Raw genomic sequence first — 27,142 nt, forward strand, 5'->3', positions numbered from 1 at the left:
TTTTGTTTTATTTCCCACAAAGTGTCTCATTTACATCTGAAATGAAACTGTGTGCTAAAGACTGAGGGCTGAATAATAGTGTAACATCTCATATCCTCTTTCTTGTTTGAGAGTTGGTGATGCTCATAAAAGTGATACAAAGTGGGGATAAAGTTTTAAAAGGCTCTGCTACATATAGAAATATTTTATAAAACTTTTGCTAAAAATAAAGCTATTGTAAGCCACCTGTGACATTTGCATGTAGCCCAATTTTTAGCATCAGTGTCTATATGCCAAATTGAGACACCAAAGAGCTGAGTTTAGAAGTCCTGAGGACCACTGCAAGAGAGTAAATGTGGATATCCACAACACCACAGTCAATTTTTATAGCACAACCATGCTTTGAGACGAACGGGACTCCCTTCTGCATCACTGTTAGAAGGGAGTTCCAGGTTTATGGAGCAGCATGGAAGAAGACATGGACATGCGAAAGGGAGCAGTATACAAAGGGAAAGGTGAAGTGGGAGGCACTGGCAGAGCAAAAGGAGAGAGAGGAAATAGAAGGAAATGAGAGCAGAGCAATAGACAGGGTAAGGTTGTGGAAGAACAATCACAAATCTATTTTTTTCCATAATAAACCAAACAAAATAAAGTTCCACAAATAGCAGAATATAACATACTAGAAAAAGTACTCTGACCTACCGTGATATATTAGGTAGAGTGTTGTGAGTGTCATTTTTATGGCAGAACGGCCTTTCCTAAAATAAAGGTTTCCCCTAATGATGACCAGACTCTGCATTCACTTGATCTCCTTTAGAAGTTTGTTCCATAGTTGGATCCCCTTGACTGGGAATGCTTCACTCCCCATTCACACGCACTTGTCTTGGACTTTATGATCTGCACTGTCCCAGAGGAGTGCAGGTGTCATGGTGGTTCATAGATTTAAGGGACACCAAAAGTTACACCATGATGGAAGATTCTCTTCCATTTGCTCTGCAATTAGACAATGTCTGTAGTTCTAAGACTTCAAGTCCCCGCTGCTTTGCTAATGGGATCATCACAGATCTGAGTGTAATGAGCTAATTCTCCCATAGGTAATGTACTTTCAAGAGATGCTTGGAGAAGATGCACCCCTAAACATAATGAAGTCAAATATAATTATATTAAGTCTCCTTAAAAGGCAAAAATCATCCAGCATGGGCAACATAAAATAAACATTTAATATCTAAAAACTGCATTACTAAACTGCCTAATGAGCCATTCCTCATGCCACTGAAAGTTTTTAAATAGAGAATGATAAAAAATGACTTTAATAAAACTTAAATACCCATTACCAGAAGTCACATAGTGGATTCTGGCTCAAAAGTAAACATGTTTGTTCACAGGGGGAAAGACAATGATAATAGACAAGGACAGATGATTTCCTAAGTCTCCTATTGGAGTAGGTTATAATTTTACTGAAGATTCCACACCTACTTACTTCATAAAAATAAACATCAGTTTCTGAAACAGCAGAATACTAACAGATATCACAAATATACCTCTCAACACTTCCACCCCATCAAAAATTACTCTTTAAAATGCAGTGGCCATACACACTAATGCTGCTATTACTGTGACATATCACACCACCTCTCTGTCTTAATGATAACTCTTTCAGTGGTCGTTGAACTGGACACTTTCCCCCTCGCCCCAAGGATTTTGCTGGGGGATATTTTGCCTTTTAATGTATTTGTGAGCATTTGCTCTTTACAATTCCCTCCTCAGACAATTTGTAATGCTCATAAGCAGTATGCCCCCTTCCAAGCTCTTCTTCAGCCTTTCTTTTTTATCTCTCTATGGTGTATAGTCACTTCCTTTGTCACTTTCTGTGTGAGTTAATTTAGAATATACTCCCCTTGCAGCACGGAACACGCCTTTATTTTTCAGCAAAATTCCATGCACAATTATTGTCTATAATAAAAATAAATAATAATAACAATAATTATTTAATAGCTGATTTTCCATGACTCATTGTGAGGCCTTTGGCAGAGTCAGGACTTCCTGGCTCTCAATCCTATGCTCAGATTATGCCTTTCATGTTACAGATTTATAAATGCACTAATAAGATGTTCAGATAAACAAATTGCACTAAATAAATAAATAACTGACAGACAACCAGGAGAAAAGCAGGAATTCATTCTCTCTTTGATTTGGCTGACTGATGTTGCAACAACAGCTAAATTTGTCTGTGAGTTAAAATCTGTTTGTAAAAAGTGTAGTGTATAGGATGGAAAAAGACATGAACGAGGCAGAAAGACAAGAAAGGAAAAGAACCGAAGAATATTTTATGGAATCCTCACTTCTTCATCTGGTTATGAACTTGAGCAAAAGTTCTTGGGTTTTCTTAAGAGAAAAGGAATTTAATCGCTTTGCTTTACAACTCTGGAAATGAAGCGTTCGGCTGGGAATGGGGATGGAGTAGGACATTCACATGCTTGAAGAGTTAGATCTGGGATGCTTGCATTTCAGAGGGATTGCTGGATGGTTGCAGTGACACTGAACACCGCAGGAATTATGCAAAAATCAGATAGGGCATAGTCAAACTGTTTCAGTGGCTAATTTGACTACATTTCAGATATATCCCGAGAGGATCTTGCACTACAATAGTCTGTTTGACTTGGAAAATCTGTTCCCTCAAGACCACCTATAATTAGCTATGGATGATGCACACTTGGAAGACAAATATAGACATCGCAGAGGTGATGCATCACAGCCTGAAAATAATTAATGCTCATCCTAGTAATACCACCTACACCAAGAGACTTCGGGTTTACTAGGCCCATAATGTCACAAAGGAATGGGGAAATCATTTTTCATATCCACAGAAATAGGTCACCATAAACATTTTGAAAAAGAATCTGAGTGAAAATAAAATGCATTTTGTGACAAGTTGTACTCATTATCACACAAAATATGACTTCCATGTGGACTTTCAAGGCACTCCAGCCACCCTGCTTCAAATATGAAACACATTCCAAAACAAAACAGATAATAAAGCAATTAAAGTGATTTTGCAGTTTAAAAAAACATATACATCATTCAGGAACTGAACAGCTCAAGGGTAGTGGGCTATGTAGAGACTGTTGCCTCTAGGTTACAGGTTCAAATCCAGTCGAACACACAAGCTACCCAAAGTCTTTACTATTTGTTCATCAGTTTATTATTATGATTTGCATTACAGTGGTGCCTAAAGGCTCGGACTTATATGTGAAGAACATTTGTAGTCCCAGCCCAGCTCTTAGGGGATAGGTGCCCAAATCACAAAACAGCCATCGCCACAAACAACAGCCTTGTTAGCAGTCCCAGCATGAATTGAATGAATCCTGAGTTCTGAAACATTTGTTCATACTTATAGATGGTTCCTTTCAGTTTAGCAATGAGTAAGGCCCTACCAAATTCACAGGGGACTACAGGAAGGTCACAAGTTTATTGTAGGAGGATCATGGTATTGCCACCCTTACTTCTGCACTGCATTCAGAGCTGGGTGGCCAGAGAGCAGCGGCTGTTGGCTGGGCGCCCAGCTCTGAAGGCCGTGCCCCGCCAGCAGCAGCGCAGAAGTAAGGGTGGCAATACCATACCATTCCACCCTTACTTCTGCACTGCTGCCTGCAGAGTTGGGCAGCCAGATAGTGGCGGCTGCTGGGCCAGAGAGGGCCCACATCTGAAGGCAGCAGCGCAGAAGTAAGGGTGGCCATACCATACCATACAATACCTGCCTCAGAGCAGGGTCCTGGCCAGCAGCCACACTCTCTGGCCTCCCAGCTCTGAAGGCATTGCTGCCACCAGTAGCAGTGCAAAAGTAAGGATGGCAATACCATGATCCCGCACCCCAATAACCTTCCAACCCCCCCCCCAACCCATTTTGGGTCAGGACCCCTACAGTTACAACACTGTGAAATTTCAGATTTAAATATCTGAAATCATGAAATTTATTATTTTTAAAATCCCATGATCATGAAATTGACCAAAATGGACCATGAATTTGGCAGGGCCCTAGCAATGAGGCTCATTTAGCAGGTCAATGCATTGTTTACTTAAATACAGTTTCGCTGCATTAATTTTAAATGCTATTTAGAATGAATTAGCACATTTAAAAAGCCTGGTTCTTAAAGTATCACAAAGCACAGGGAGTAAAAAGTTCTGGAGGCTTTGTGAACACCAAAACATTTCTGAGGTCATCCATATCTACTCACATTTTGTCCTTTTTTTAGGATCTTACATAGCTCTGGAAATTCCAGCTACTCTCTCCAATTAGCTCCCTAATTTCCTTTCCACACCAGGTTCTTTGATTCATTAGAATGAAACTCTGCTTGCTTATTGGATAAAAAGTAAAAAGCCTCTAGTAAAACATTGCTCTGAAGCGACAGCCACCTTGACTTATTGTCTCCTCTCTCTCTTTTTCTCTCTCAGGTTTTGCCCTTACATTCAAACATAATGATGAGTCTATGCTTCAGCTCACACTCTGTCATTCTTTTTCCTCTTTTTAAGTTTTTCAGAGTTTGTTCTTTTTGCTCTCTTCCCAGCAGTTCAATTTTCTCCAGCTTCAGGTGATCACAACAATTACATCTCACTATTCTGTGACCACTTCTTGAACAGATGTAATGCTAGAAATAGTATTATTCAGAACAAAGCTAATGTTTCTCTTTCACAATGTGGGATTTTCCATTTTAGGATTGCCAATTTTGGTTGGATGTATTCCTGAGATTTGACATGACATAATCTTTAATTAACGATTAATCTTTAATTCCTGAAGACTCCGATTGGCAACCCTATTCCAGGTTCATTTTTTATCTTCCTTTTACAATGACAGTCAATGATACTCAGTTTTTCCAGGTCTTCTTCCTCTTTCCATACTCACTCTTATTTACTGCTTTTAGTATCCACTTTATCCCTCAAGGACAAGTGCATAATGAGTAAATTGTACACTAGTATCAATTCCCTTGAGGTATCATTCTCCTGCCTGGATTATTAAACTACAAAACAGGGACTTTGTCAGAGAACTGCAATCATTATAGCTTGTTTGACTGACCCAAGACTTCAAAAATACCATGTAAAACCCTTTCCTAAAGAGGTCACTTACAAATGCACTATTGAAACATTATTTAATTGTATTAAACTATTGAACATATTTTTAAAAATTCATTCAATGAAAGTATTGTATTAAAGATGTACAGGAACAAAGAATATAACAGAAATACAAACATATGATTATGGAGAATTTAACTAGATACTGGCAAGCCTGTTACCTTGATACAATATCCGATAAACTACAGTTAACTATAAACAATCTGAATTAAAAAAACTAAGCTTTTCAAAATTATCATCAAAATTATATTAGCCATTTTTGTTTTGTAAACATGAAGAGCCAGCAAAAGTTTAAAACTAATTTACCTGAAATGTTTGTAGGAAAAGCCATTCTCTTTAAAATACAATTTTATTTACCTTGTGAAAGAAATGAAAACGTATTTTGTCTTTAAACAGTAAAAACAAACTTTTTTCTGAACTCTTCCTTTACAATCAGTTCCACGAACATCCATACGCTGGCACAGCAACTTTAGTGATTTCATGTTGAATGTGTCTGTGCATATATGTATTTCGCAAGTGTATATCACAATACATATACTGCAAATATACACAAGTTAAACTGAATACACAAATCAGAACATGCTCTGGCCTTTCATTCAATATATTCTATGATAACATAAAGGATAATTATTTCAAGAACCACATGCTTATTATTTTAGCTTGCTGACTTTAAGGCCAAATTCTGCTACCTTTACTCACAGTGAGTAGTACCTTATCCTGCAATGTAGGAGTAGGTACTACAGAGTAAGGTACTACACTCAGTATGAATAAGGAAGGATGACAAAATCTGTCCATTAAATATTTTCAAGGCGCATTAACTTGGTGTTCAGACAGAAGTTATGCTTTTTAAAATGTATCAAGTAGAGCAGTGGTTCTCAATCGGGGTACACGTACACCTGGGGATATGCAGAGGTCTTCCAGGGGTACATCTACTCATCTAGATATTTGCCTGGTTTCACAACAGGGTACATAAAAAGCACTAGTGAAGTCAGCACAAACTAAAATTTCATACAGACAATGACTTGTTTATACTGCTCTACATACTATTTATATTTATATTCCAATTGATTTATTTTATAATTATGTGAGAAAGTAAGCAATTTTTCCAGTAATAGTGTGCTGTGACACTTTTGTATATTTAGTCTGATTTTGTAAGCAAGTAGTTTTTAAGTGAGGTGAAACATGGGGGTACACAAGACAAATCAGACTTTTGAGAGGGGTACGGTAGCCTGGAAAGGTTGAGAGCCACTGAACTAGAGTAATCTAAAATATGTATTTGTAATCTATCTTAAGTACATATATGGCCCCTAACACCATAGTATCTGAGCACCTCACAATCTTTCATGTATTGATCTTCACAACCCCGTTGTGAGGTTGAGAAGTGCTATTACCCCTATTTTACAGATGAGGAGCTGAATCAGAGAGAGTCTAGGTATGTCTATGCTGCACACTAAGCCTGGGCTTTGATTCAGATTTGAGCCCAAGCCCCCCTTCTGTCCACAGACAAATCAGTCTGATTCGGGTCAGCAAGCACTCATGGCCCGGGACCTAGGACCCTGTGAGGAAGGTGGGTGGGGTGTAAAAAGTCCAAGTCCTGCTGAGACTTGGGTCCAAGCCCTGTCAGTATGGATACAACTCAAGCTGCAGACCTGAATCAGAAGGAATGCAAAGTGCAATATGGACATCTGAGCATGGCTGTGAGACTCACGTCCAGCAATTGTAAACCCAGGCTTATAATGCCCAAAGTCACCCAGGAAGTCTGTGGTGGAGCAGGAACTTGAACATAGGCATCTTAAAGCCTAGGCTACTGCCCTAACCACTGCAATATCTTTCCTCTTCACCACTTTGGTACATTATATATTCTTTTGCACAACTCCAATAAACAAGGGGCCAGATCTGATACCCTTAATAGCATATTACTCCAGTCAATGGGACACTTACACTGAATAATACTTTACACTATAGAGTAAGGGTATCAGAATTTGGCCCAAACCTATGTCTACAGATTTATATTTTTAGCTAGACTATACTAAACCCATACCAAAAACCTCGCCCCTCCTCCCCCACTGAATATCTGCCCGGCAATTAATTGTTCATCTTGAATGCTTGCCAATTTTTACTGGTTTTGTACCATGAACTTGTTCACCTCAAAACAAAATGCACAGTATTGTATATACATACCCAGAAGGACACACATCTGTGGCCTGCTCCTGCAAACACTAACATGCATGAGCAGTATCACTGAAGTCAACGGGACTACTTGCATGGGAGACTAAAGGACGTAGGATATGACAGATGTATCACTTTTTAAGTTCTATATAATCCATTATTTCTCATTGGCTTTCTGTTGCTTAAATCTCAGAAGAGATCATTCCAAATATCTCTTGTTAATTTTTTTAATTTGTTTTATTACTTCTCTAAAGTCACAAATATATTTTATAAACATACACACAGGCATATGCACTACGCATTGTATAATAGTTACTTCTTTGTTTTAATGCTCTGGCTGATCTACCACTTTCCATTAATAATAATAAAAAACTGTTTTCAAAAAATTAAAAAACACAGACCTTTAACACCAGGAGTGAAATTAAATTAGTTAACTGCTAGGTGAATGAAGCATTAATGAAATGAACAAGAGAATTTTCCCCTTATGAGGAACATTTATTCAGTGTAATTACATTCCTTTTATTCAAAATCTATACTTATCCAAGTGTAAAATATTACATCATACCAATAACTGCAGAGTATAAGCAAGTACTTAACTGTAAGGATTTTTTTTTTCTAACAGACTGAAGACATTGAATCACCTTCACTGTTTGAAGTACTCAAAGAAGTGATGGGGTGGGGGTGGGAACCCTCCCTTAACCAGCAACTACAGTTCCTAATTCATTTTTCTAACGAATATCCAGCTATCAGAGACTAGCTCCAAACATTTTCTTGCAAAGTTCATATCCAATGGTGTTAATGAGAAACTTTCACTACTATTTCTCCACAATATATCCTGCTGGCTAGTTTACTCATTTGCATCTGTTCTGCACCACTGAAGCCAATGGGAGTTTTGACATTAACTTCAGTAGGGTCAGGTCCTTGGCTAGAATGTGAGGATAATATCACAAAAGTTTTAGGTACATTCCAATAATGCTACACATAAACAAAGTAAATCAAAACAACAGGAAGTTAGTGACTGTGGCTATGATTTTCAAACCTAGAAGCCCAAAACTAGACTCCCAAATCTATATCAGAGCACCAAATAGGATGCCCAATTTTCAAAACTGCTGACTTCCATGGGAGCTGTTGGTGCTATGAAACAGAGGCAATTTTTATTTAGGTGACCAAGTATGGATTACATTATTCAATTTTGAAAATATGGGCTATTACAGAGGTTCTCAAACTTTTTTTTGTCGACAGACCCCTTTTCAAATGCAATGTTAATCACGAACCACCAACTGAGAATCTGATGGACAAAGGTATATGTATACTTCCTATAAACATGTACTGCTAATAATGCTTTAAGAAAAAGAGCACCAGAGTACTTACAGATGTCAGTGAGATGGGTGTGCCTGCTTCTTACTGCAGAGTCGGTCTATCGTTGGTGTGATTGTTGGCATTTTGAGGAAACCCCCCCGTGCAATCTCTAAGGACCCCTTGGGGTGCCAGAACCCCCGTTTGAGAACCACTGGGCTATTATATTCAAGGCTGATATGGAACCTCTATTTGAAATGGCTCTTTGAGTCACTTATAACTTATTATGAATTGTGACCTTTTGGGCTGAAAATGTTCATGTTTAGTTTCAGTCCAGAAGGGAATGATTTTGGAAATTTTCATAACCTGAGCAATGGCTCAATAGATTTTTATCTCAATGGTGGGGGGGAAAGAGGGTGTATTCCAGCTGCTACATTTTCAAATACTTTTTTCTGCACTTTAACTCCTAAACAGAATAGCTAGACAGTGCCAAACTTGGTTTCTACATCCTGTATTAAGAAGGTGTGCTTTGCTTTGCTGAGGAAGCTTGTTTGTGAATTAATAAGATTAGTGTTGTTTGACTATAGCACTCTCACTGGCGGTTCTTCAACTTCAGAAGCGTGTGCCAGGGTATATTTAATCCTTCTATAGCAGTGGTTCTCAACTTATTACATATTGTGGGCCGCATATGCGGCCCACAATGTGTTGCCTGGGCCACAGGGGCAGCGGCAGACCGGACCCCAACCCTGGACACCCGCCACGCAAAGTCACGCGGCTGCCCAGCGCTCGCAGGGCCAGGCAGCTGCCCTGGCCCCTGCCCCGCAGGGCTGTCCAGCAGCCCTGGACCCCACAGGGCTGGCTGGCAGCCCCAGACTCCCACCCTGGAACCTTGTACACAGCTGCCCCGGACCCCACCATATGAGGCGGGCCGGCTGCCCCGGAGCTTGTGGGGCCGGATGGGAGCCCTGACCCCAGACTTCTGCCATGTGGAGCGGGCTGGCAGCCCCAACCCCACCACGCTGGGCAGTGGGGCAGCCCAGACCCCAGCACACTGACAGCCGGGAACCTGGTTGGACCCCGGCTCACGGGCCGCCCTTTAGCGCACAACTGAGTTTGGCCGCAGCTGTGTGCTAATTGGGCCACATGCAGGCTGTGGGCTGAGAACCGCTGTTCTATAGGCTAATATTCACTCCTGTGCAGGGGCCAGTAAAAGGTTTAGTCACCACTTAAGTCCCACTAAACCCTTATTTTAATCTTGTTCCCCATTAGCTTTAAAAGTATATAAACTGCTGCATGGATGACAGGACAAAGACTTAAGGAGGGTTTAGTTAAGGAGACAGGGTACTGAACTTACCTATGCTGTGTCAGTATTTTATGTTCTCCCTCTTCTGTGAGTATATTTTAACTAAATACCAGGAACACAGTAATTGCCACACTGGATCAGGCCCATGGTCCATTCAGTTCAGTATCCTGCCTCCAATAGTGGCCAGCTCCAGATTTTTCAGAGGAAGGTTCAAGAACCCTTGTATTAGACAGATGTGGAATAATCTGCCCCCACTTTAGGTCTTCTCCTAATTCCTTTAGTCTGTCTTAACCCTTGAAGCATGGGATTTAATAATGCTTCCAAAATTTATGTTAGCATTAAATTAGCAAACCAAGAGTAAGCAAAGTTATCCATAAAAGTGTTTACTCCCTTTCTGAATCTTGATAAATTGCTGACCCCAATTACATCCTGCGGCAAAGAGTCCCAAAGTAAATTATGTGCTGCGTGAAAAAGCATTCCCTTTCATTGGGTTTCCTCTCCTTTCTAAAGGTAAACAATCCCAGTCTTTTTTCTCTCCCTTCATATGATTTTTTCTATTCCCCTACTCATTTTCATTACTCTTTTATGACTCCCTTCTAGTTCTGCAATACCCTTTTTGAGATGAGTACACGATATTCCAGATGAGGCCACACCACTGACCATTTAGAATGACTTTCTTGGCGTGAGGTCTTAAAAAGGGCTTGAGAGGTGTACGGGCCCTCAAGCTGCTCCTCTGCATAGAGGTGAGTTTCTCCCATTGTGCTTTACTTCCTCACAGCACTGTACAAACCATTTATGAATCTTCATGTGGTGTAACTTCAACAGAGTCACCCCGGTATGAATTTAGGCCAATACGATTATCCTCTGGGAAGTTCACAGGTTTGAAAGATCATTCCAATATACAATGACTGCACAGTCTAATATAAATGATTCTGTTAAAAATGTACATAGAAGCGTGAGGGCTCTTATCAATATAAGAATGGGAAGTACTGCTCATTAGTCTTTTCCTATCTTTATATCCGCTCCTTCTGTCTTTGTTTGATGACCTGCACAATAGTTAATAGTTTTTTACATTAACAGTATAACAGACTTACATAAATGTACTGTAGACGTACATTTTAACCTGGGGATGGATAAATTATGGAAGTAAAAATAGGGATCAGCTGAAGGGGCTGAGTCTTGATACTTGAAAGAAGAGACATATTGGTCTGAATATGCCTCATCTGATAGCATCTGATTTTTACAGATTTGTGTGATTAGTAATTGACTAGGAGATCACCAGGGCCAGACTCCTCTCCACTCCAGTGCCTTCTCTCGCCCTAGTTCCTTGTGCCTATGCTGTAATCACCCCAAAGAGCCTACTGCTGGCCAGGATAGAAGCTGCTGCAGCAACTTTATATGAGGGCTCAGAAGTAGGCAGCACTTCTGATCTCTGATCCACTTGATAACAGAGGCAGGTGAGGAAAAAGCTTAACTCTGAGGCCTGGTCTGCACTAGGTTGGTTTAACTCATCGATCGGGGTGGGGGGGGGGTGAATTTTAGCAGCATAGTTAAATCAACCAAAGTCCCTGTGTAGACAGCACTACATCAATGGAATAATTCTTCCATCGACCTTGTAACCGCCTCTCGGAGAGGTGGATTACCTAGGCAGTTGGGACAATCCCTCCTGTTGGCGTAGGTCGTTTCTACCCTGAAGCGCTAAGCAGCACAGCTGTGCCTCTGTAGCATTTTAAGTGTAGACAAGCCCTGAGTTTTCTAAGTTTTGCACAATAAGTCTCAGCATTGAGGCTTCATTCACTAATTCTTGCATGATCTAAAAAATAAAAAGGAGTCATAAAAAATGGAAACTAGGACAGATTACAAAGGATGAATATAGGCAAACAACACAGGAATGCAGGGGCAAGATTAGAAAGGCAAAGGCACAAAATGAGCTCAAACTAGCTACAGGAATAAAGGGAAACAAGAAGACTTTTTATCAGTACATTAGAAGCAAGAGGAAGACCAAGGACAGGGTAGGCCCACTGCTCAGTGAGGAGGGAGAAACAGTAACAGGAAACTTGGAAATGGCAGAGATGCTTAATGACTTCTTTGTTTCAGTCTTCACCGAGAAGTCTGAAGGAATGCCTAACATAGTGAATGCCAATGGGAAGGGGGTAGGTTTAGCAGATAAAATTAAAAAACGAACAAGTTAAAAATCACTTAGAAAAGTTAGATGCCTGCAAGTCACCAGGGCCTGATGAAATGCATCCTAAAATACTCAAGGAGCTAATAGAGGAGGTATCTGAGCCTCTAGCTATTATCTTTGGAAAATCATGGGAGACGGGAGAGATTCCAGAAGACTGGAAAAGGGCAAATATAGTGTCCATCTATAAAAAGGGAAATAAAAACAACCCAGGAAACTACAGACCAGTTTAACTTCTGTGTAAAGAACAAATCGTGTCAAACCAATCTGATAGCTTTCTTTGATAGGATAACGAGTCTTGTGGATAAGGGAGAAGCGGTGGATGTGGTATACCTAGACTTTAGTAAGGCATTTGATACAATCTCGCATGATATTCTTATCGATAAGCTAGGCAAATACAATTTAGATGGAGCTACTATAAGGTGGGTGCATAACTGGCTGGATAACCGTACTCAGAGAGTTGTTATTAATGGTTCCCAATCCTGCTGGAAAGGTATAACAAGTGGGGTTCCGCAGGGGTCTGTTTTGGGACCGGCTCTGTTCAATATCTTCATCAATGACTTAGATATTGGCATAGAAAGTATGCTTATTAAGTTTGCAGATGATACCAAACTGGGAGGGATTGCAACTGCTTTGGAGGACAGGGTCATAATTCAAAATGATCTGGACAAATTGGAGAAATGGTCTGAGGTAAACAGGATGAAGTTTAACAAAGACAAATGCAAAGTGCTCCACTTAGGAAGGAAAAATCAGTTTCACACATACAGAATGGGAAGAGACTGTCTAGGAAGGAGTACGGCAGAAAGGGATCTAGGGATTATAGTGGACCACAAGCTAAATATGAGTCAACAGTGTGATGCTGTTGCAAAAAAAGCAAACATGATTCTGGGATGCATTAACAGGTGTGTTGTGATCAAGACACGAGAAGTCATTCTTCCGCTCTACTCTGCACTGGTTAGGCCTCAACTAGAGTATTGTGTCCAGTTCTGGGCACCACATTTCAAGAAAGATGTGGAGAAATTGGAGAGGGTCCAGAGAAGAACAACAAGAATGATTAAAGGTCTTGAGAACATGACCTATGAAGGAAGGCTGAAAGAATTGGGTTTGTTTAGTTTGGAAAAGAGAAGACAGAGGGGACATGATAGCAGTTTTCAGGTATCTAAAAGGGTATCATAAGGAGGAGGGAGAAAACTTGTTCACCTTAGCCTCTAAGGATAGAACAAGAAGCAATGGGCTTAAACTGCAGCAAGGGAGGTCTAGGTTGGACATTAGGAAAAAGTTCCTAACTGTCAGGGTGGTTAAACACTGGAATAAATTGCCTAGGGAGGTTGTGGAATCTCCATCTCTGGAGATATTTAAGAGTAGGTTAGATAAATGTCTATCAGGGATGGTCTAGACAGTATTTGGTCCTGCCATGAGGGCAGGGGACTGGACTCGATGACCCCTCGAGGTCCCTTCCAGTCCTAGAATCTATGAATCTATGCATCTATGAATCTATAATTGGCACATAATATGGACACATTAAGTGGATTTAAAACTGGCTGATTGTTTGGTCTCAATGTAATTAAAATGGGGAATCATTATCAAATGGGTGTTTCTCTAGTGGGGTCCCACAGGGATCAGTTCTTGGCCCTATGCCATTTTTATAATTGACCTGGAAGAAAAACATAAAATCATCACTGACAAAGTTTGCAGATGACACAAAAATTGGGGGAGAACAGGTCACCGAGGGTACATCTACACAGCCTGTGGCAGCAAGTCTCAGATCTTGGGGCAACAGACTTGGGCTAGCGGGGTTCAGGTTTTCATGTCTGAAATATCTGTGTAGATGCTGCGGCTTGGGCTGGAACTCAGGCTTTAACACTAGGGAGGGGGGTTGGCTTCAGAACGTGAGCTGCAATATCTACACAGCTAGTTTGTTGGAAGCCTGAGCCCCACAAACCCCAGTCTGTTGACCTGAGCTCTGAGATTCGCTGCTGTGGGCTATGTAGACATACATTAATACAGAGCTACCTGGATCACTGGGTAAGCTGGGCGCAAGCAAACAGTATGAATTTTAATACGGCCAAAGGTAAATGTAGACATCGAGGAACAAAGAATGTAGGCCATACTTACAAGATGGGGGACTTACAAGATGGGGGACTCTCTTGGGAAGCAGTGACTGGAAAAGATTTGGGTGTCATGGTGAATAAGGAATCTTGAGCAGAAGTAGAGGGGTTATTTCACTTCTGTATTTGGCACCGGTGCAACCGCTTCTGGAATAGTGTATCCAGTTCTGATATACACAACTGAAGAAGGATGTTGATAAATTAGAGAAGGTTCAGAGAAGAGCCAGGAGAATGATTAAAGGACTAGAAAACATGCCTTATAATGATAAAATCAAGGTAAATCTATTTAGCTTGGCAAAGAGAAGGTAAAGGTGTAACTACCAGAGTCCAGAAGTACCTACGAGGGGAACAAATATTTAATAATAGGCTCTTCAGTCTAGCAGACAAAAGTATAACGAGATCCAATGGTTGGAAGTTGAAGCTAGACAAATTCAGACTGGAAATACAGTGTAATTTTTTTGACAGTGAGGGTAATTAACCATTGGAACGATTTAAGAAGAGTCACGATAGATTCTCCAGCACTGGCAATTTTTAAATCAAGATTGGATTTTTTTCTTTTTAAAGATATGCTCTAGTTCAAACTGGAATTATTTTGGGGAAGTTCTATGGCATGTGGTATACAAGAAGGCAGACTAGATTATTACTGTGATCCCATCTGGCCTTGGAATTTATACATTTTATTTGCTGTTAAATAAGTGTACTAAAAGATCCTGGGTCAAATCCTAGGAGTCGATAAAAGTCCCTTTGACTTCAGTGGGACCAGGATATAGCCCACACTTCACAATATATTGAAGAAGTGCACTGTTTGGGGGGCAGGGATGCAAGGAAGGGAAGAGTCACTAAACAGAAATATTTCTAACACAGCAAGTTCTATAACTAATATTTAGCCACATTCTAAGTATCACCTTTAAATAGGAAAACAGCTACTGCTAATGGAATATATCCCCAGGATACCCATAAGGAACAGACATTTGTGATTAATTTAACTAGTCACTAGCTACTGCTCTATAAAAATACAGCTGAAAATGCATTTACTCTCTGTGACAGTAAAGAATGCAACTTAAAATAAGAAGTTTTTTCTGTTTGTTCAGCAAGTCTCCTACATTAACTTATTTTTAAGAAGTAACATTGGTTTCACATTGTTATACAGAAGAAAACATGTTTTCCTTCTCAGCTTTTCTGCCTTTCTTTAAAGGGAAGAGACAAGTACAACTAAACACTGCAAGCATTAAAAGCAAGTTTCTAATTACTGAAACAGAAGAATTGAGTTACATGAGTTTCTGCTTAAAGATATGAAGGAGCTAATCCAGTTGTCCCAGGTGATGTAAGAGGACACATGTCCAATACCTCTCTATCATAAGCCCACTGAAATCCACCTTTATCTTAGTTTTCACCAAGGAAACAAAGTAAAATGGTATATAATAGAAATGAGAAATGCATGTGGACACAGATCATTGCTGAAAACCTGAGATAGCAACATGAAGGAAAACATGGAGTGGTTTATTGGCCATCTTTTCAAAGCTCCTCACTGAACAACATGCAGCCATAGACTGTCTGGAAAGCGATTCAGGAGAAAATAAAAATGTGTTGGCCAAATTATTAAGTTATCTGAAATTCCACAAATAATTATGTTAAATTTTGATTGGATGGAGAATCTCAATGTGGAAACAAAAAAGGGTATCAGTAGTTTGGAGGACCAACAAGCAAAGAACATTATAACCAACATTAAATTATCAGTATAAAGTATTGGATGATATAGAGAACAAGATTAGGACAAGAGACAACCACTATGACTAAAGGTAAGGTCCAACTGTGTGGAGATGATGATCCCAAAGCTTCTGGAGCCCTATCATTTCGAGCATCACTTATCATAGAGAAGTGCTCTGCGATCTGGTACTGATCCCAGGAGTGAGCCAAGCAGCCAAGACAATTACATGTAGTGTCCATAAGCATGATTAAGACTACATTCTCAGTTACTTGATTCAATAGGGCAGAATTTTTTTCAGGGTGCAAGGTATTTAAAAAAAATACTTGTAGGTAATTTCCTCTCATCTACTTTTCAGGACCAGATTTCAGGTTTTATGTTTCTCCATCAAGGACTGATAGCATCACTATTATTGAAAACCGCATGAGGAATACAGCTCCCTGATCTGTCTTACTTGTTTGTTATTCCTACAAGCATTGGTATCATACAAAACCTGGATTGGGGTCTCAGCAGGTAGAAAAAAAGTATCAAATTTGAGTCTACCAAGTGATTATCGGAAGTTAATACATTAATAATTTTTTTGGTATTTATTTCCTTTCCAAAAGAAATAAAAATCAGTTCACCTTTAAAGTGTTAGGCTGCTGTTATAAGCAGAGCAAGAGGAAGGAATGTTAACCCAAATGGCCTGACAAAATCCCAACAATTACATCTGTCTGCCCAAAACTATCCCTGCAGTTTCAGTTGGCTATGGTCTTCTTAAACTGCTGCACGTTGTTCTGTGCACTATTAAATGGATGCCATGCTTCACCTCAGACAGAGCAGCTTCTCCATTGAGAGTGAATTAATCCTTGTGTATTAGTGGGCTTTGTTAACACTTAACAGCTGTATTGTCCTTTCCTACAGAAAAACCCATGGAAAAAAACCCCCAAATGCTCACCTGACCGCCTGTAAAATCAATTTGCTATATTGGAATACCTCTGTCTCCTCTCACACTATTACGTATAAGAGCCTTTGAATCAAAGAGTCATTCTATCCTCTCTTTTGATGCTGCTGCTGAAGAAGCTGTTGCATTTATAATTTTCCATTACTGATCACACCAGCATACCATTTAGAGAGGAGGAAATTAGTGCCCAATCCTATTCACAGTGCAGTCTGTGGGAGTTTTGCCATTTACTTCAATGGGAGCAGGAAAAAAAGCCATTGGTAAGGCAGCTTGGCCATCTCATCTCTTGCATCTTTCTTCAAATCCTTCCCTCTCACTTGTTGGATGGTCGATTCCTTTTTGTGTTTCTTCATATATTTACTATCTTTTCCTGATTCCAACTTCATCATCATCTATCAATCGCAGATCAAGGACCAATGATTTAAATGAGGATGATGTGATTAGATGACAAGATTCCTAAAACTGCAATGAATGATGGACTCTGATTTCTGATGGCAGGCAAGTTGTATGTATGTCACTGGAGGCATTACGTCAAGGCCATGATAAAAAGCATCACTCCAGATTCATCTTCAACTGACAGTCAAGAACAGAGAGCTTTAATAACCCATCTTTCTTCCACAGTGCACTTCACCATAGCCAAATTGCTATTCTATTTCATAACTACTACATATGATACTTGGTTGTTTGCCCCTTTAATTTGTTCATTTCTCCATCTGATTCTTTGAAGACTTGTCATTACCATTTCACTCTCCTTCAGATGTTGTGGTCTCGAACTCCTCTGAATGTCTTGTCAAGCTGCCTTGCTTGCCAATACAACTCTGGAGTTGAGCAGCAGCTTCTTTTCACCAAGACACATTTCTCAAGGTCTTTGTAATCTACTATAAAATTTGCCCCATTATGAACTATAGCTACAATTTGATACAGTTGAATACCTGTATTTTCAAAGCATCTTTTACTTTATTCAAAAACACTATAATGAATACATCTCTTTTCCACATGTTCTAGAACACCCTGACTCTTAAAGGAAGCAAACAGCAATATAGTAGTGTAAGCTTCTGCAATGACTATTATCCACACAGCACATATCAAGTATGAAACATTAAGGAGAAGCTTCATTATGGAGTCATTGCTTTATAATTTAAGAATGACTCATTACTCCCCATTAAATTTATGGCTGAATAGCTTGTTATATATGGATCCACGTCAGATCTCTGTGCAGTGTTGGCTGACAGATTGTAAAATACCCCTCACTTAATCAATCTATTAAATCTGAACTTTCCAGAGCTAAAACTAGATACCACATTGCTTCACAGAATCATAGACATGTAGGGCTAGAAGGGAACTCAAAAGATCATATAGTCCAGCCCCCTGTGCTGAAGCAGGACCAAGTATGCCTTGGTGTGATGGGGTATACAAACTCCACACTGGGCCTGAAGGGATTAAAAGGCAATGCTGGGTCCAGGTAGCCCTGCGCCTCTGGGCCTACCAAGCATGCACTGGCTGGAGGAGCCGGTTAAAAGGGAGCTCAGGCAAAGGGTCGGTGGACAGGCTGCAGGGGGGGAAGGTCCTTCTCTGGGAAGCCAGACAGAAGGTTGAGTCTGAGAGGGGACCATAGAATGGGTAATGCCTCCCGGCAGCACCTTTACTGTTCATCACCCCTTTTGAGAATCAGCAGCTCCTGCAGGGCCCCACTCCTTTGGACTCTCGTTTCTTGAGACTGTTTGGACTAAGGGACCTATAGGTGGGAAGTAGCCCAGGGCACCGAACATGGACTTGCTGCAAGGACGACTCTGCCAGTGTTGTTTTTCACTGAGCCAGGACCCTACCACTCCCTTTTAAAGGTCAAAGCCCAGATGTGGGTGGAAAGTTGAAGATTCCCAGCTTAAGGTCACAAACAGGCACCTCTACTGCCCTGACAGAGGGGCAAGAGGCCAGAAACTGGCTGCATTAACCACTAAACTGCCTGGCCCTCCAAGTCCCCTATCACACTTGGTTTAGATATCTTTTAATCCCTTAATTTAAAATCACCTGAAGTGTGCAAGTGAAGTTTTGTTTGTACAAATATTTGTGGGAAATGATGCCAACATTCTTTGAAAAGTAGATTCTATGCTTTGTCCAGATAAGAGAGTTTCCTTTCAGTAGATCACAAAATTCTGCAACTAGCAGCAGCCTGAGGTTGTGATGATGAAGCTATGCTAATGGTGTCTATGTTAAGCTCCATACAGACGAATGGCAGAGAGCTAAATATACCTTTATGGAGAGTTCCTTTCTCACTGTTTCAAACAGGATAATGAATAGTTAACACAATAGAGACACAGAGATGTTGAAAAGTTCCCTAGAATCTCTGATATGGAGACTCTTATTTTATTTATTCAGACTAAAAATATAATATGGAGAACTGACTGAACGGTTTCCAACACACATACCAGCACGTGACAATTACCATTTGCCCATGACTTTGGTGAATGGTGATGGACGATAGAAAACTAGATGGTGCCTACCATATTGTAATACAAATGCTAAATAATTAGGATATAACAACTACCTGCACAGGTTCTGAAATGTGGGGAAAATGACTAACAATTAAAATGAATACAAAACTATACCAGATGTGGCACTTTGTTTCTTTGTAGCTCTAACATCATTTGTTATTGTTCATCAGGTATCACGAACTCTAATCAAACTAATGCACTCCGGATTTTCACAACCAAACCTATACTATTCTTGTCTAAAGAACATTAGTACTTTTTCACATGTATTCTGAGAATATTGTTTTGGAAGATGTCACCAGATGACAAAGTTACACTTAATCTTCCAAATTCTTTTTCTTAGTGTGCAAGCAAATATTCAGTCTTGTGACGACATGCTGTGTGTTGTTATACAAGATTCTGGGTAGAAGGAGTAGGGTGGAGAGAGTTGGAGAGTTTACTGAACTGGGCAGGGGAAGTGGGAGAGTGTGCAGTCTGCCTTGGTCTCTGGGGTTAATTCTTTGCTCCGTGGGAACCAGGCACTTGTGTTAGGCTTAGATTTCTGAAAAAAGGGGATTGCTTGTGTGCTTTTGGTAACCACCTCTTCTCCAGGATGTGTGTAAATAAAACAAGTTATATTTAGAATATACCCAGACTCTGTGTCACTGATTTCTCCTCCTCTGCAAAGCTGACCTGCAAGGCCATGGACATCTGGTACTACTTAGCAAAGGGGTGACACTATAATTTGGTTCCTGATTCTGGATCCCAGTTTAGGATTTTATTGCTGCTTTCTGGACCCTGATTCACCATTATCATCATCTCAAGTAATTACAAGAAATGGGCTTAGCCAACTGGGAACATGGTGGGCTTTAGCCACCACAAAAATTGAGGATTTGCATTAATAAAGCCAGAAAAGCACTGAGCTTGGAACAGAAGCTTGTTCATCTCACTTTATTAAAAACGGACAAATTTAGTCACGTACAAAGCAATTCATTAAAGCTATATTCAACAACTTATTTTTTTAACTCTTGCCCCTTCCCCCCAAATATAAAGTTGTGTATGCCCCTGGAAAAATATGTTTTACATACAAAGTACAGTCACACATTAAAAAAAAACTGATGGATGGCTCTAACAGTTGCTCAAATAAATGTTATGGTAAATTACAGAAATATCCGAGTTTGAGTGATGATTTAATAAAATCAACTTAATAAAGTATGATAAAATGGCAGAGGCACAAAAAATAGCATCATAATCTCTTAATTGAACCTGGAAACCTCTCTCAATCTTCATAGAAATATTTAAAGTAGTATAATTCTTCCAGTATTGCTTGTTATTTCCAGTGGTGGCTGGTCATCATATTACCACTTCTTTGAAGTGTTTTATGCAGTACAACAACATTTTATTTTTTTTAAGAAGAGTAGCCTTTGTACTTATACTAAACTGATACTTGCATGAAAGATATGAAAGTGAGGTAATGATACAGCATAAATCACCATAAATGAGAATTAATCAAACTTAAAAAGAGAGTACACAAGTGTTATCTAAATCCTCACAATAAAGAATTTATTTGCAGATGTAATGCAGGAGAGATTTGGGTTTTTTGTTTGTTTTAGATCATTCACCACAGGAAATATGGTGGTTTAAGAGGGAACAATAATATGGTTTCAGACAAGATTAAGTCTTACATCATCCCCTTTAATACTGATACCTTGGCCGAATTAGCTGAAACCAGCAAAAATTACTACAGCAGGGGCTTCCATGCTGGGCTCTTATAGTCAAAATAATCTTCTTGGAGCAGCCAAAAGAGACTGGCACTAATGTTATTGTGATTTCTCACTTTAAGAGCGATTTTAGCAAAACTAAAAAATACAGTCACTCCAAAGAAACAAAACTGAATATATGTATATCAATGAAGCTATGTTCTGTGTATTAATAGCAGTTTCTCTACTTGATTATCAACATTGGTTGAGAATTTCAAAGCACCTATGCAGTCTAGGAGATTTAGAAATGGAAATTAATGGAACATGTCTTTAAATCCCCTAGATAGTTTTGAAAATCTGAACCTTTTTCTGTAAATGAATCAAAGGGTATGGATCCAGATGTTTGCAAAATATAAACACCCACAAGTACATACATAATAGAAAACATCTCCATTCCATTTTATGGCAGACCCCATGCCTCAGTAGCCATTGGTAGGAACTGCCAATTTTTAAAAACTATTTTTTTTAAACAAGAGGTGTAAAATATGTATAATCTACTTCATTTTCCTTTCTGGTATGGGTGGGTAGGAGACCCATCTTTAAAGTCAATTTCTCTCCCCAGTCTTCATCCTTCCCTACCTCACTGCCTGTCAACTACCTTGAGCAGCAGTAGCAACAATATCTTCTTTCCCTGCTTCTAATGTCGCTTCCAAAAACGTTCCAAGGCAGCAGCAGAGTCAATCTTACAAGAGTATGGATTAGTTCACTTCTGCTGCTCAGATTTCTCAGGGGGAGCAGGAAGAGTGAAACTGACCACATCCTTCAAAGGTTTACTCTACTATTGCTCCAGAAATGACTGGAAGAAGTAATAGAAGTATCCACACATGTCCTCTCAAAGAAATTTTATTATTTGTGGGAGAATGTGCAAGTACTTTTTACAAACTTCAGGTGATGGGAAGCCTCTAATATATCAAGGCATGCACTTCAATTCAGCCCCTGTTGTGCATGTACATTGCAGAACATAGTAATTCTGTATCAATATCCATTCTATAATAATTACTGTACAAATGGAGTTATCAAGCTATAATGAATGAACTTAAAAATTCTGATGTTCCCTAAGTAACTTGTTTTTTGATCTACCAAATGTTATCGTGCATCAAATTACGAATAAAGAGCACTAAATATTTCCCTATCAACAGATAATTCAAAATAGTTACAGGTTTAAAACAATAAATAGATTCAAAGATTTTTTTAAGGATGGGAACCATTATAATCACTTAGTCCAACCTCCTGCATGACCACAGAATTTCAGCCAGTAATTCCTGCATCCAGCCCATAGTTTATGGTTGAGCTTGAATATATATTTTAGAAAGACATACAATCTTGATTTAAAGACTTCAAGTGACGGAGAATCCACCACATTATTTGATAAATTTTTAAAATAGGAATTTATTCACAAGCACACACTGCTGGCTGAACCTTAACTAAAAAGGCACCATTATGATAAATAATGCAACAACAAGGTGAAAATGATCCTTTTGTACCATCAGCTAATTTCTCTTGTCAGAAAGGGCTTGTGCAGCTACAAACTTTCACTGACACTGGATGAAACAGAAAAGAAACTCTAGAATTGTAGCAAATGAAATGCTGACATTGCTCGATAGTCCTTAAAACACAACTTTCTTTCAAATTCATGCAACTGTAAAAAATAAATACAAAACTGCAATCTGTTTAACTCCCAGAATCACTGTTACAGTCTAGGGCCATAAGAGCCGATGCTTGGTACTGAAGCCTGTTTTTTCCCAATAACAAGATTGAGAGAAATATGCTAAACAACCCCATATATCATCATAAGAATTCAGTATATAAGACATTTTCTGTTCAGTGTGCTTGAATTCAAAGAAAGGCAAGATACGTTAGCAAAACATAACAGATTACGTGTCACTTTAAAGCATCTCCCAGCATTAACTGCTTTCTGCTGTAAGTACAAACATACCAACATATCTGACCAGCTTTTATGCTCAGAAGTAACAGATGAACAGTTCAATAACAAAGTAGATGATGGGTCAAATGGGTGCTAGCTATGGGCACTTACAAGTTTTACAAATAATATATGAAGAGAAGTTCAGCCAGATAGTAAAGCAAAGAACTGCCAGCTCCTGAGGGAAGAGAGTCAGAAAGATCAAGAGTATAGTGAGCTAAAGCAATTTTCTGAACAATGTAAATGAGCCCAACAAAGGAGGGCAAAATAAGGCTCAGTGCAAACACAGGATAGGAAACTTTACTCATAACCTTCTGAGTTTTATTCCAACAGGCAGGTCCTCCTCAGCTCTTCATAAATCCCCTTTGTACTGCTCCAGAGGAATCCACAGTTGGCTCAGTGAGCCCTAGAGCACCTGCCACAGGCCCCCTTGGTGGAGGAGATGGGCCACGGGGGTTGTCAGGGACAGAAATCAATGTTCTCCAGTAATCCTGGTTGATGAAGGGGCTCCTTGGAAGCAGTTATCTACTAGCGCAAATTAGAGCAGCCCCGGTTGCTGGACTAAATGAGCCAATGTTTGACTTTTTCCTCTTTATTCCTGCCACGCCCTTGTCTTTCTATGTCAGCTACAGACAACAAAGAATTTCAGTGCCGTTTCACAAGAACGAAGAAGATATGACCCACAAAAACTGGCCAAGAATTGATGTTCTGCTCTCATGCAAATAGACAATGTGGAAACTTGTTGTAGTGTATATACTTGATCAGTAAATTCAGACAGCTAGTGTTATGATGCCTTCTGGTGCACTCCTGTCACATGCTACTTCAGTGATACAAACCATATTGAAATGTTTTCACAGGGTCATACCCGAATGAAAAAATATTTTAAATATTATGTTACTAAGCAGTGTTAAAGCAAGCAATAGCACACTGCTAGAAAATAGAAGGCAATTTATAGTGAGCACAGATATGAAGACCACTAAGCTGGCCCCAGAGAGCACTTTTAGAGCACAAGGCAGAACAGTTTATTACTGAGATTATTAGCAATTAAGCGTATTTCCTTTGTGTGCCTTTTTATACCCCAGACGTAAGCCAATCCATACTTATGCCAATCAACAGATTTATACTGTCTTCAACATTGCATTGTAACACAGAAAGGATTCTACGTAAGAATCCACATTGTTTACACAAAAATTGGTCTCTGTTAGCACTGGGATATGAAAGGATTACTCTTTGTCTATTACATCCCAAAGCTGATCACTCCTATGCTACAGATGAAATCAGGTGCTAAGTTATGCCTTGTCTAGGTCATCAGTTAGGGATTCAGAACTACCTACTGCATATTTTTTCTAAATCTACAGCAGAAACATACATGTATGTTCTGTGAAGAAAAATACTCTGCTGAATAAAACATTGGCTTTCTACTTGGGATGGCTGTATCGGTTGAAACACCAAATGTTGAGACAAGAAGAAACCTTTCCAGGTTCTTTTTGGCCCAATTCCAAAAATATAAGATATATCTACTTTTTTTAAAAATCTGCTCAAAATACTTTTGTAGACTGCTGACAATTATATATTAAAGGTGCACTGCAAAGGAAAACATATATTAGGGATAGCTCAGTGGTTTGATCATTGGCCTGTTAAACCCAGGGTTGTGAGTTCAATCCTTGAGGGGGCCATTTAGGGAACTGGGGTAAAAATCTGTCTGGGGATTAGTCCTGCTTTGAGCAAGGGGTTGGACTAGATGACCTCCTGAGGTCCCTTCTAACCCTGATACTCTATGACTCTTAATGACATTTAAAGTATGACGTCTTGTTTAACAAAATAACCAACTTTTTTCCACGCTGTGTTTAAGACTCAACATCCTTTTCCCCCTCATTCGGGTCAGCGGGTACTTCACCTGGTGTGATATCACTATTCAAAGGATTCAAAGGATGAATATAGGCAAACAACACAGGAATGCAGGGGCAAGATTAGAAAGGCAAAGGCACAAAATGAGCTCAAACTAGCTACGGGAATAAAGGGGAACAAGAAGACTTTTTATCAATACATTAGAAGCAAGAGGAAGACCAAAGACAGGGTAGGCCCACTGCTTAGTGAAGAGGGAGAAACAGTAACAGGAAACTTGGAAATGGCAGAGATGCTTAATGACTTCTTTGTTTCCGTCTTCACCGAGAAGTCTGAAGGAATGCCTAACATAGTGAATGCTAATGGGAAGGGGGTAGGTTTAGCAGATAAAATAAAAAAAGAACAAGTTAAAAATCACTTAGAAAAGTTAGATGCCTGCAAGTCACCAGGGCCTGATGAAATGCATCCTAGAATACTCAAGGAGCTAATAGAGGAGGTATCTGAGCCTCTAGCTATTATCTTTGGAAAATCATGGGAGACGGGAGAGATTCCAGAAGACTGGAAAAGGGCAAATATAGTTCCCATCTATAAAAAGGGAAATAAAAACAACCCAGGAAACTACAGACCAGTTAGTTTAACTTCTGTGCCAGGGAAGATAATGGAGCAAGTAATTAAGGAAATCATCTGCAAACACTTGGAAGGTGGTAAGGTGATAGGGAACAGCCAGCATGGATTTGTAAAGAACAAATCATGTCAAACCAATCTGATAGCTTTCTTCGATAGGCTAACGAGTCTTGTGGATAAGGGAGAAGCTGTGGATGTGGTATACCTAGACTTTAGTAAGGCATTTGATACGGTCTCGCATGATATTCTTATCGACAAACTAGGCAAATACAATTTAGATGGGGCTACTATAAGGTGGGTGCATAACTGGCTGGATAACCGTACTCAGAGAGTTGTTATTAATGGTTCCCAATCCTGCTGGAAAGGCATAACGAGTGGGGTTCCGCAGGGGTCTGTTTTGGGACCGGCTCTGTTCAATATCTTCATTAACGACTTAGATATTGGCATAGAAAGTACGCTTATTAAGTTTGCGGATGATACCAAACTGGGAGGGATTGCAACTGCTTTGGAGGACAGGGTCATAATTCAAAATGATCTGGACAAATTGGAGAAATGGTCTGAGGTAAACAGGATGAAGTTTAACAAAGACAAATGCAAAGTGCTCCACTTAGGAAGAAAAAATCAGTTTCACACATACAGAATGGGAAGAGACTGTCTAGGAAGGAATACGGCAGAAAGGGATCTAGGGGTTATAGTGGACCACAAGCTAAATATGAGTCAACAGTGTGATGCTGTTGCAAAAAAAGCAAACATGATTCTGGGATGTATTAACAGGTGTGTTGTGAGCAAGACACGAGAAGTCATTATTCCGCTCTACTCTGCTCTGGTTAGGCCTCAGCTGGAGTATTGTGTCCAGTTCTGGGCACCGCATTTCAAGAAAGATGTGGAGAAATTGGAAAGTGTCCAGAGAAGAGCAACAAGAATGATTAAAGGTCTTGAGAACATGACCTACGAAGGAAGGCTGAAAGAATTGGGTTTGTTTAGTTTGGAAAAGAGAAGACTGAGAGGGGACATGATAGCAGTTTTCAGGTATCTAAAAGGGTGTCATAAGGAGGAGGGAGAAAACTTGTTCACCTTAGCCTCTGAGGATAGAACAAGAAGCAATGGGCTTAAACTGCAGCAAGGGAGGTCTAGGTTGGACATTAGGAAAAAGTTCCTAACTGTCAGGGTGGTTAAACACTGGAATAAATTGCCTAGGGAGGTTGTGGAATCTCCATCTCTGGAGATATTTAAGAGTAGGTTAGATAAATGTCTATCAGGGATGGTCTAGACAGTATTTGGTCCTGCCATGCGGGCAGGGGACTGGACTCGATGACCTCTCGAGGTCCCTTCCAGTCCTAGAATCTATGAATCAAGACTCCTGCACACCTTGTCAGTTTTTTCCATGAAAGGTATGGAAGAAAGGATATAATATTCCTGATATCGTGGTGCAGAAGGTGAACAACAACAAGCAAAATCAGAAAAATCTTTCTGAAAAATAAATCTGAGGCAGACTTCGTCCATTTTAAAGAAGCAGCTGACACAGGAAGGCAAGCAAAGAGCATAGACAAATGGTATCTTTAGCATGAAGGACTATTCTTAACACTATCATTAGAACAACAAGATGGTGATTGCATCTGCATTTTCATTAGATTTACACACAAAGTAAGGTTTCAACAATTTACTACCACTTTAGCTATTTACTTTCAGTGCTCACATCGGCAAAAGCTTCG

At 39.7% G+C, this 27,142-nt stretch overlaps 1 protein-coding gene across 1 annotated transcript in view; it reads right to left on the minus strand.

The window, feature by feature from the left end:
* The window catches only part of UBE3D (ubiquitin protein ligase E3D), a 128,125-nt gene that overhangs the window by 16,502 nt on the left and 84,481 nt on the right, over nucleotides 1-27,142 (minus strand). The gene's annotated exons all lie outside the window — the stretch shown is intronic.

This window comes from Emys orbicularis, chromosome 3 (genome assembly GCF_028017835.1).
Source record: "Emys orbicularis isolate rEmyOrb1 chromosome 3, rEmyOrb1.hap1, whole genome shotgun sequence".
Lineage (NCBI taxonomy): Eukaryota > Metazoa > Chordata > Testudines > Emydidae > Emys > Emys orbicularis.